The following is a 12323-nucleotide window of genomic DNA, read 5'->3' on the forward strand; positions in this document are numbered from 1 at the left end:
CTACTACTCTGTAGGAATTATCTGCTTTAAATGTCCGTGATCCAGAATGTTTTTTTTTTACTGCACTAGTTAAGGTTAAACGGCGGACCCTGGCGGACCCTGACTGCTTACATTCTCTTTCTCTCCCTGTTCATGCTGAAAAGCTCTTAGTGAAAACGTTTTAAACGAACAATCTGAAAACGAACTTGAAATACCAATTTCTCCGTAACGGTGGAACAAGCAGGAAAGCTAACTTTGCACCTGGAAAGGACCGGAGGTAACTGAGAAAAAGTGTCTCCTGTAATTTGGATGGAGCGACCCTTCAGCTATGCCATCTTTTCATTTAGGTAAAAGCGTGTGTCTCCACACACACCTTCACACCACGCTTCCAAACACACTGGTGACAGCAAATGGGCCCTGGGGACCTGGGCTCCTTTGATAGTGATGTGAAGTGACTCTGTACCTTTCTTGTTTCTCAGCTTCACTGTTCATTACTGACCGCCGTTAGTGGACATCGCTCAGGGCCGACGCCGGCATTAGCTCTCCCCCTCGCCTCTTCCTCCCACCAGCTGGGCCCTCGGTGCCGCAGACTGTAATATTTCCTGCTAAAATTGTCGCAACTCAAGCCTACAAATTTATCAGCGTGCGTGGCGCACACGCATGCGTTGAGAGAAAAGCACACATTTACAAAATGCACGTGTAGCACTGTGTACTAATGCTTTCACAGTCTCCTACTTCAAATTCTCTACGTGCCCCACATTTGGATGAACTGATTTACGGTGTCTTGAGAAAGTTTAAACATATTTATGCAGCGGAAGGGAGGGAAAAAAACACATGCTTTTTAGCATTTTGTGCAAATAAAAACCTGAGAAGCGTAATGTGAGTTGAGCTTCCCTGAGTCGATACTCTGCAGAGCCACCTTTCACTGCAGTGACAGCCGAGGGTTTGTTAGGGTCTCTTTTGCTCAATCGTCTATGCAAAATAGCTCAAGCTCATTTAGACTAGATGGAGAGTCTCTGTGAACATCATTTGTTGGATTTCTCAATTGGATTTAGCTCTGGGCTTTGACTGGGCCCTTCTAACGTGTGAATATGCTTTAGCCCAAGGTTTAGACTAAGTCTTTCTGCTCTAACTCTACTTGTGCTGTATGTTTTGGGTTGTTGTGGAAAGTAGACCACCTCTGATGTCTCAAGTGCTCTGTAGACTCCAGACAGTTTTCTTCCAGGATTGTCCTGTATTTACTTCTACAATGGCTTTCTTCTTGCTGCTGTTCCATTACGGTAATTTTTGTGTGTGCGGTGCATTACCATTAGATTCTACCATCTGAGCTGATGATCCCAGCAGCTCCTCCAGAGTTTATTGTTTATTGTGGATGCCGGTGCAAAGTCTCAGTTATCCGGGGTCATTGCAACAGCAAACAGGCTTACATCGGAGGCAACCGGCCTTTCGCTCAGTTCTTGCTGAAAACATTTCGACACCTATTCGACACTTTCTGGTGGCTCATACTTCAGCCACCTGTAGTTGGTGCTCTGCTGTTTTTAAGGACATGGAGACCCATCCTCCTAGGCGCACTCTAAGTCAGGTACAAATCAATGACCCACCGTCACTTTAACTACAGCTTAACACTGCTGCTGTTCTTCCAGGGGTCCATTTCAATATTCATACAATAGAACAAAATAAAATTATGACCCATGATGTAAACTTCATTAAAATAAAACAATCAAATGTACACATAAAATAAATATACAGCATGCTTTTCAATCTTGCAATTCAATACTAAACAAATTAGAAATTAATAAAGCTCACCGCATCACTGTATCAATATACAACCTATTTGATTACATATTTACACTTGCATTGCCGCTCATATGTATAATAGTCACTATAGTTGCAAAATTTGAAAGTGTATATATATGTATGTATGTATGTATGTATGTATGTATGTATGTATGTATGTATGTATGTATGTATGTATGTATGTATACATATATACATATACACAGTTGTTTTATTAAGAAAATAATATTTTCTTTAATACTTGATTCAACATATATTGCTTTGATAATACTTTAAATAGAACTTTTAGTTTTTTTTTATTTATCTGTGAAATATATTTGGGTAATAAGTTGCACTGATACATTCCTCTGTATTGAACAGTTTGTTTAATGGCCTTAGTACTGTTCGTAAGGTGAAATTGCCAAGACTAACATGTCTTTTAAGATAAGTGTGATTACTTGCACTAAATTGTAAGTTCCTATTAATGATGACTTTGTTAATATATTTTGGATAAATAAAGGTAATGAATATGTAAGCTTATCTTTAACAGAGTAACCATGACCCTATTGGCTACTTCTCTGATTACTATTTTCCTTCCCCACATGCCGTTTTAGGCATCTTGATGAGTAAAGCTGTGTCTCTAATAATTATGGGATTCTGCTGGCAATCGGTTATTTAGTTTCTGAGTAAAAAGGGGGTTAAAAACAAATGCATGTCAAACTGATTACATTTAGTAATTTACCAATATTTCTAATGCACCTTTTTCAGTCCCCTTTGGAATTATGCACTACTCTGTGTTGTTCAATCAAGCAACATCCCAACTAGAACACAGTGAAGTCTGTGTTTATAATGTGACTATATGTGGAAAGGTCATGGGTATGAATACGTTTGCAATAGATTGTCTGTCAAGCTTCGCAGCAGAAGTAATCATGGGGTAGAAAATGAAGTTGCATTTCTTAGTTATTGCTACCAGTCAGCATTAGGTCACATTAGGAGCACATATTTTGGAGGGAAACGCAGGCTGCCGGGATTTTCTGCTCTTTCAATTTTTTATTTTTTTATTGAAATCCATTAATCATCTCTAGCCTGATGAGAGATGCAAGAATAGGTCCAGAATTTCAATCATATCCAATCATACAATCCATGCTTGGCTCAAGGTTCACTCAACCAGCCTATATACACGCAAATCTGTCCGGAGCAAAAACAACTGCGCCGCTTCTTCATTCAGATAAGACAACTTCATTAAAAACCCAACTGTTTCCATTCTGATTGCGGTTCTACATTAGGAGGAGGAGGAGGAGACACGCTGGTGATGGCTGCCTGACTGGACCGGCTCGTCATAAACGGTCCCCATGCCCCTCTGCCCACTGGGGAAGTGGTTGTTTATGGCTTCCCCATTTACAAGCATGCAGATCTGAACAAGTTATTAGGATTCTGTTATACAGTGCTGGGCTGTGTAATTAAAATCAGATCCGATTGATTTTTCCTGCTTTGCAAACAGGCAGCATTCCAAAGGAAAAGGACTTTACATACTGCAGTGGGATGGGCTGCCCCGAGTCTCTTTGTGTTGTTTCTGGACAAATTAACAAGGATTCATTATTGATCAGGAGCTAATTATTTTTTAAAAGACTCTTAAACATTGGAATTAATTTTACATACAGTTTGGTTTACCCTGGGAACTTTCTCAGCACTTCGGGCCTATGTGACATTGTAATTAGAGGTGGCAGCAGTTTCAACATCCTTTTCTCATCAGCACGGTGACTGGGCTGCTTTAAGAACAGAGCCCTTATGGATGCAAAACTGGAACTAAATGAAAAACAAGAAGGTCATCCTTTGTCGGCAGATTCAACATAGGATGTGCTGAAGGTCTTATTGAACCTGCCTAGGGATAACCTGCATGCCTGGTCCCCCTTCTTGTGACCTGATTCAACATTAAACCTGACAGTTTGAAGTTGAGCCCGTGTTTTTATTTCCAGGGCTGGATTGAGGAGGATGCGGGCCCCGGGCTCGTACAACGTTTGCTGGCCTTCCTGCACAAGTTTCATTCACTTGTGCAAACTACAACGGACTGATATTAAGGTACAAATCTTCTTCAAACTTTTTGAGGTCTCGCCCACGTTAAAACTTTCATTCTCGAAAGTTCCTAATACCCATGGTATTATTCCTAGAGTGGTATAAATCCATGCAGAAAATGAGTCAAATATGTTCCATTGAAGGCCAGAATTTATTTTTTGTCTTGTTAAGAAAATGCTTTTTATGCAATGTAGTATGAGTTAAAAGACACAATTTGTTAATAACAATTGACTAATTGTTTACGCGATCAAGCGAGTCCAGACTTTTTTTTTAATAGGTATAGGCAGCTAACTGAGAAAAACCTGGGACGACTTTTCTCTGCAAATGGCACAACAAGGTGCAAAGCCCTTGCTAAGCAGCAGCGCCGTGAATGACAATGTAAGGAAACAGAACAGAAAATGTCATCTACCCTAGACATAGACATTCATGTCAAAGAAAACAAAGAAAAGTCCCTCGATAAAGCCTCATTTTCCTCCGAAGGATTGTGCACAAGCTTGAGGTGCGTGTTTACAGCTCAAACAACACTACTCTCCTCACTCACGCCTCAAATGTATGCAAAATTAGGTATAGTTCCATTGACTATGCCAACCCTGTTAGCAGCCATTGAATTACACCAAAAAAAGGAAGAGGCATGAAGCTAGATGCTTAAAATTTGCTGTTTCTTTTGGCACTAGTGGTGTGTGAGCAAGGCAGCCCTCAAACATTCCGCTTGATGGTTGTTGTCCTGAAAAAGGGGTCAAATTTCCAGCGAACGGTTGTGAGAAGCTGGTGGAAGGATGGCTAAAATGTTTGATCCGAGTCGTTTGACCTGTCTAAAAGGCAATGCCAGTAATGCAGACGCTGTCTCTATAATAAGGGTGTTTATTGCCTTTACCTACCTAACAATTTCCTGTGCAATACTTACAAGTGAGGAAAATTCACCACTGGGCTTATTGCACTGCTGGCATTTTGTCACGCCATCACATTGGAATACAATGAGCCACTGAGAGTGACTCATTCTTCACAAAAGTTTTTAGAAGCAGCCTGCATGCCTCACCGCTTGATTTTATCCTCCCCTCGGTACGGAAGTGACTGGAATAGATTAATTCAATGATCTGATGGGGTGACCCAATGGTTTTGGCAACGCATCTTTTTTTTGTTTTAGGTATAGGTAAAGTTCAGGAACATCCTGTAAACACTTTTCCACCCATATTTCTAATGGGGCTCAGAATTTTTTAGCCAATTAAATGGAGCCAATTTTACTCAGTAGGTAGGATATTCGTTTCACAAGCAGAAAGTCGGCTTCCTCCGGCAAAATGTCAGGCACCCGCAGCTGCCGACCGATGTGCAAACTGGCCAATGAATGCGTGCGTTTGTGAATTTGATCGGTTGAATGTGGCTCCAGCGGTGTCAAGCCCTTTTGGAGTGGTCAGTGTGACTGGAAAGGCGTTGTATAAATTCAGTCCATTCACGCTTTTCAGTACCCACTTATCCTTGCAGGGTTGCTGGGGGAAAGCTGGCGCCTTTCTGTGGTTGTTGATGGAGGAGAGGTGGGGTACACTGAGAACAGATCAACCGGGGCCCATCACAGGGAATTACAGAGAAACCCACAGGACAACAACCGCGCACACGCATGAGGGAAATTTAGAGAGACCAGTTGACCTAACATACATCTTGTTGGACTGTGGAAGGAAACAGGAGTGGCGTGGAGCACAGAGCATGTGCAGAAAGAACAATCAAACTCCATTAAAAGAAAAGGCTCATGAACAAAATTGGACACCAGGACCACCCCACCACCCCCAACTCTTTTTTTTTCTTTAAATGTACAAATCAATGGTGCTAACAACTGCACCGCAGTTTTGTTCTTCTTCTTTAGCTACTTTATTTTGCTGAGCAGTCCTACCTAATCGTGTTGATCAGAATCTAGCAGAAGATCTTTGTTCAATCAATCAACCTTGATTCTCATTGGTCGTGTGTGGCGGAGACAAGAGAACAAATAATAAGGCGCAATATCTTTGTATTGGGTTGTATTTTGCATGAATGTTGGCCTAGTAAAAGTTAGGAGTGTCATTTTCCACTTCTCCCTCAGGACTCATTTGTTTTAGTTGTTCTGGTTCGGTCCGGGCTCCTTTGGTAACTTACTTTTTATTGTATTCATTATTAAAGGACTCTGTTTTTACACTAAAACCCAAACATGACAGCGGTCGTCTTCTTCTGTGGCTCCTTCTGAAGAGTGGAGCCTATAGCTGCGTGGCGTGGAAGGCTTCTCTCTCTCAGCTGATGGTGACGTAGCTGCGCGCCCGGCGGCGGCGTCGGCTCGGAATGATTTTTTTTCTTTTTCTATGGGAGGAGGAGGGCGGGCTGTGTGTGTGCGTGCGTGTGTGTGTGTGTGTGTGTGTGTGTGTGTGTGTGTGTGTGTGGGGGGGCGCAACCATTTCACACCTTTAACGCGTGTGCGCGGGGGGTTTAGGTTCTCGGCTGTTACCCGCGGATGAGAGTCCACAGATGAGAAGCCTCCAAAGGAAGAGGAAGAAGAAGAAGAAGAAGAAAAAAAAACCCCACTACATGTGCAAAGTCCAACACGCAGCTCTGCGTGGCAACTTGGCAGAACACGCACCGGGTGAAAAGCTGCGCTCATTAATAGGCTATCGATTGCCGTTCGTCATCTGTGCTTGGAAGAGAGCATCGAGCGAGCTTCTCTCCGCGTCTTCAGGAGCAAGCATCCCAGTTTCCTACGCTGTAGCGGAGGAGAGGAGAGGAGCAGGAGCAGGAGGAGGAGGAGGAGGAGGAGGAGGAGGAGTAGAGCGCTGATTCACGGCTTGCAGGAGGAGGCAGAGACGCTGGCACGGGCTGAAGAAGAAGATCCATCCCTACCCAGCGCGCAGTCCTAAAATACCGACCCGCACTCCTCCTCCTCCCTCGTCGCTGACAGCTCCGCGACCCGGCCCATCCGTCTGACAGGGGAGGATCTGGGGAGGAGGGCGCCAAGACAGGAGAAGACGAAACCTCCACCCTCCTCCACCACCCCCCACCCCCCCCCCCCACCCCCCACATTTGGCCCGGCTTGATCCTACACATTTGGCAGTGTCGGGCAGGCTAGTGGGGGACCTGCGTGCTCCTCTCGTTCATGAGGACGACACGGCAGCCTCACGGTGGGATTGTGGTCTACAGATTATTCTAGGAGCGCTGGCAGGCTCGTCTACTCTGCGAAAAAAACAAAAAACAATAATAAAGCGGGTGGACGCGGCGGGATCCTGCCCCCGGCTACCTCTACGCAAACTCTCTCCAATACAGATCCGGGTGAGTAATAACCGACACAACAGCCGTGCAAAAGTGACACACGCATGCGACGCAATCGACGCGGCGTGGAGCGGGACCCTGACAGCCGGCCACCGGCACGCTCTGACCGCACGCTGCGAAAGGACGCGGGGCATCGCGGTACGGAGGCGACGCTATATAGTGCCGATGAGTGATGGGAGCTGGATGAGCTCCGTCATTCCGCACACGCGTTAACCTGCCCGTCTCCAACCATCGTGCCGCAGACATGATCCGTTGCGAACGGCTCAAATGAATTCGTGATGCTGTCCAACTGGGTGTGACATTCCTGTAATTGGCGTCTCTCAGCCACATTTGCAGAGCAAGCTTGAGCTTTCGTTATTACTAGCCTATAATAATAATGCTGATTATTATTCATTTGCTGTCAACGCGCATCAGGGCTTCTCCTGCACTCTGGCGCTTTGGAGTTGATTGGGGGAAAACACACACAGGCCTGCCTGCATCCTATAATAGGCTAAGTTATGGTGCGGACCTATGGGCGCTCCAGCAGGGATTCCCCCCCTTCATGGAGGCGATGGCATCCGTGTAGTGAACGAAACGGCCCTCATGATGATTAATCAGCAACAGCTGAGGCTCTCGGTGTGTCTGCTGAGTCCATGTTTACGCGCATCTCAAATAGCCTCCTTAAACAAGACCCACCTCCCAAAAATAGGGGTCGGGGAACGGGATCTGTGCGCAGAGCAGCCGCTCCGTGCGCGGGTAGCTCGCCTATAGGGTGTGCACAGCAACCGCTGAAATATCCGCTAAAAAATAATTAATAAATACATCAAATAAAAAAATGGTAAAACTGGCTGTTTGATTTGAACAAATAAAACTGGTGTAGCGCTTTGCCTGCATTTTCATTTGGAGTATTTCAGTCCACACTTCAGAGTAAAAAAGTACGCAGAGGTGTAGTTTTAGCGGCTGAGAGGAATGCAGAGCAACCTGTTCAATCTCAGCACGTTTCAGAATGCGCTTACGCAACAAAATTAGGGTAAATTCTAACGCACCTCTTAACAAATTTCTAATTTCAACTACTCAAATAGTTGGGCTCCGGGCATGGATCAGTTACCGGCAGGTGTTGAGAGGGGCCAAATGGGCAGTTGCCAAGGGAGGCATTAAAAAGGGGACACATATAAGAACCGGATCAAAGCAACACACACATGTATGTATGTATGTATGTATGTATGTATGTATGTATGTATGTATATATATATATATATATATATATATATATATATATATATATATATATATATATATATATATATATATATATATATATATATATATATATATATATATATATACATTTGATGTCAGTGGTGCCTTGAACAAGTTTTGCATTGGTTTTATAGTCACCATGTGTTGAGTAGGAGCCCTCTGCTTGCTGCTGGTAATTGTGTTACTAGCTTATATGCCTTAGGTGGGACAGCATTGCATTTTACCTCACTTCAAGATCTTATTTTCTTACTAAATGTATTATTTGTTGTATTGGCGGCGTTGGCTGGTGAGGGTTCCCACTGGTAACCAGTATAAAAAAGGTACAGCTTCAGAATCGCTAAGCGTTTCTGCCTTGCCGTTCCTCAGGGTTAAACACCATTTCATGAGTTAACAGAGGTTGTGATTAGCTTTCTCCAGCTGTGCGGAGCACTGACGTGCCTCACGCCCGTTTGTTTGTTGTTGTTGTTACATGCTGCTGGTCAGCTGGCTGAAAGAAGGCTGCTATATTTTTCTCACACCTACACCTAGCATTGTTTTAAAACAACCTGCTTTGAACGGCTTAGGTTGTTGTGCCAAACGAGAGCAGGTGGGTCTTTGTATAAAAAAAGGTTTGGTGTAAATTCAATGACACATCAACAGAATCATGTGTACTAATTTTACTCAGTGCTATCAATTAGAATCTCACTGAGGCCCATGCTTATGAGATTGTGACCAACCATTTTTATATTAACGCAAGCTTTGTACACAATAGGCAGTATTTGTCAGCTGGAATTCTTGCTCTAACACAAACCTTCTGAACCAAAACTCTTAGCTTTTACTTAGTTGTAATATTCGCTAACAAAACAACCAATATAATAGGTCAGGGGGTTCCCAAACTGATAAGCCTGCGGCCCACAAAATAACAGCGCCAGAGACTTGCGATCCCCTGGTTTTTTTTTTTGTGTGTGTTTTTTTTAAAATAAATTACGAGAATAAAGTTATGAAATTGTGAGAATATAGTAGTGATTTTCTGAGAACGCTTTCAAAAGACCACAGTCTTCCTCCTGTGTTTTTTCTCATGATCTTGCACGCCTAATATAATTAATATAATAAAAAAAAATGGCCATTGTTCATTAAAGAAAATAAATTACTAGCCACAGAAGACTAAATGTCTACAAAAAAAACAAGAAAATTAGAAATTAATTTCAAAATATTTGAGAGAAAATACATAAATGTTTTCTGATGTTGAATAGTTGTACCCCCCCCCCCCCATGCCCATGATTAAAGGCATAAATTTGCAATAATAAAAAGTGTATATTTGACATTGTAAAGTCAGAAATTTGAATCATCATTTGGATCATTTTGCGACCCTCACGCTGTCTTGAGACCCGCTGGGGGGTCCTGACCCCCACTTTGGGAACCTCTGTAATAAGTTTGCATGCTACCGGTCACCTTCCTCATACAGTTTTTTTTTTTTGCACATATTGCCGGATTGTTTTGTTGCCTATTCCATCAAGCTCCTGTCTACTCCTTGAATCTGGTTTCCTTGTGTTTGCTCTGAGCTTTCCGGATTCCTTTATAACCTGCATTTCCACTGACTCTAAACTGGATTCCCTCACTCCACCCTGCTTGCTGGCTGCCAGTCGCTACCTTCTTACTCCTTTCAGATTGTTGGACTTTGCTCCATGAGATGTTCAAAGTTTTGGATATTGTTTTAGAATCCAATCTTGCTTTAAACCTCTCCACATATTTGTCCCTGTTTGCTCATTAATGGTCTGTAACAAAACCTTCACAGAATAGCTGGATTTGTACTGCTGAGATTAAATAAAATACAGGTAGACTCTATTTACCTATTGGGCTTTATCTATAAGGAGGGGTAAACACTAAGGTAAAGTTCAAGGACCATTTGCATGTTATTTTCAAGTCATCAATCATTTTCCTTCCACTTCTCAGATATGCATTATTTTTGTGTGGATCTGTCACATAAAATCCCAATAAAAACCCACTGAAGTTTTTGGCTGAAATGTGACAAACTGTAAAAACAGTCCGATTATATAACTATTTTTTGCTAAGCACCACATTTGATGGTGCAGCAAAAAGAAAAATAACATATCTAGGTTAGTCAGCCAATAAGGCAGCAGGTGCTTACTGACTATCTGAGTGGCCCTGCTTGAATTTAATGGATGAAGTCGTTTGTTTGCCTCTTTTGGTCCAGTTCATCGTTAATCTTTCGCTTTTATCATCACTCTCCCTCTGTGCTCCAAAACACACATTAGATCCCGATTTTGAGCTATAGCAATAACAACAACTGGGAAAGAAATCAGCAGGAAATTATCTTAGATCTACAGCTGTACCAGCTCTACTTTTAATCTTTTAGCTTTGTCCTCACTGCTTTTGGTGTGATATTTTCCAGTAAAAAAATAAATAAAAATATGAACAGGCTTTTTCTGCTGAAACAGATTGGTAGGGATATCATTACCATAGATGGTTAAAATGATCACATAGACAAACGTCACTCTAGTTAATTCAAAGGTCTTGTGTGTTATTTAAATAGCTCCTGACAGTTAAATGTCTGGGTAATTTTAGAATAATAGAATAGCAATAATCTTTATTGTCCCTCAGTGGGGAAACTCAGGTGTGCCAGCAGCAAAGTAAAAGGCAAATGGAAGAATGCAGATACACAGAATGTCAAACATAAAAAAACAACAAAAGATAAGGATAAGACACTGTACAGTAAGGGCAAATTTACAACATAAGAAAAAAAGATTATGAAAGTATACTCCAAGAAAGAAATGTGCAACTAAATAGGCTGATTTCAAAGATGTGCATGGATATTGAACTGACTATTTACAAGAATGGAGAAAAAAAAGCAAAAATAAATAAACAGCAGGGATGTAAATACCTACTGAGTTTGTTGGGAGAAGTTATAGTTATAAAGTCTAACAGCTTCTGGGAGGAGGGAGCTGCAACAACGCTCCTTTGTGCGCCCAGGATGCAGCGGCCTGTCACTGAAGGAGCTCTCCTGCTCTGCAACAGCTTCATGCGTCAGGTGGAAGACACTGTCCAACAGTAATGTTATATTTGTTGGAGTCCATCCTTCTCCCATCACCTGCACCGGGTCCAGGGAGCATCCTAGAACAAGAGCCGACCTTCCTAATGAGCTCATCCAATCGCTTCCTTTCAGGTGCAGATAAGCTGCCGCTCCAACAACCATTACCACAGAAGATGGCTGATGCCACCGCAGAGTCAAATCCTTCCTACTTTACCTTTAAGACATATTAAGAGGTTGCTTCTTTTTTACAATTCTGAATGCCTCACTGCAGCATCTACAGATCCTCCTGTGGTAGCCATGTTACAATAAAAAAAAGGACAGGAGAGGCAGGGTGGTCAGCAGCTCTGCTACGACCTCCCAGCACCTCCTGTAACCACTTCAGTTTCACCCTCAAAACAGAGCCTAAAAGACTCAATATTTTTCTTTCATTCTCATAAATGAATTCTTATAATTCCCAAGAAGTAGAAACAATGAGAACTTTTGAAACTGATTCAAACTTCTCTTTAATTAAGTCAGATCTCATTCACACAGTTCCTCCCCTGTTGTTTTTGTTTGTGCTCTGCACTGCTGATTCTCTCACGGATTGCATAGCTGGCTCCTGTCCACAGATATGCCTCTGCTGATTCAGGAAAATTTAAGTTCCTCGTCTCCAGCATGGGCTGCAGTTTGCACTCATTCCTTTTTTTTTGCCTCATCCTGGTCTGTGCGCTGAAATCTGCAATCAGAATCTTGTTCTCACATTTAATGTGTTTTACCTCATCTAGCTTGATTTCTGGCAAAGAAAGTAGAAAATTGTGATTTTGCCTCTTAGAAAAAATTCTATTAAAGGCAATTGTTGGTGTCCAAAGACAATTTAATTGAAGACTTTAGATAATTTGTATTAGAATTGAATAATTGGCTCTTGGGAGGCCATGAGAGGAACAAAAAAGGATGGAACTACACACAG

At 42.4% G+C, this 12323-nt stretch overlaps 1 protein-coding gene across 2 annotated transcripts in view; it reads left to right on the forward strand.

The window, feature by feature from the left end:
* The first annotated feature begins 6844 nt into the window (after positions 1-6844).
* Positions 6845-12323, forward strand: part of slc8a3 (solute carrier family 8 member 3) — a 142751-nt gene continuing 137272 nt past the window's right edge. Inside the window, exon 1 of one of the 2 annotated variants that reach the window (XM_021321349.2) lies at positions 6845-7107. The gene's annotated coding sequence lies outside the window, so the exon portion shown is untranslated. The remainder of the gene's footprint in view (positions 7108-12323) is intronic. The other variant, XM_012872284.3, reaches the window with a different exon arrangement.

This window comes from Fundulus heteroclitus, chromosome 19 (assembly GCF_011125445.2).
Source record: "Fundulus heteroclitus isolate FHET01 chromosome 19, MU-UCD_Fhet_4.1, whole genome shotgun sequence".
In the NCBI taxonomy this organism is placed as follows: Eukaryota; Metazoa; Chordata; class Actinopteri; order Cyprinodontiformes; family Fundulidae; genus Fundulus; species Fundulus heteroclitus.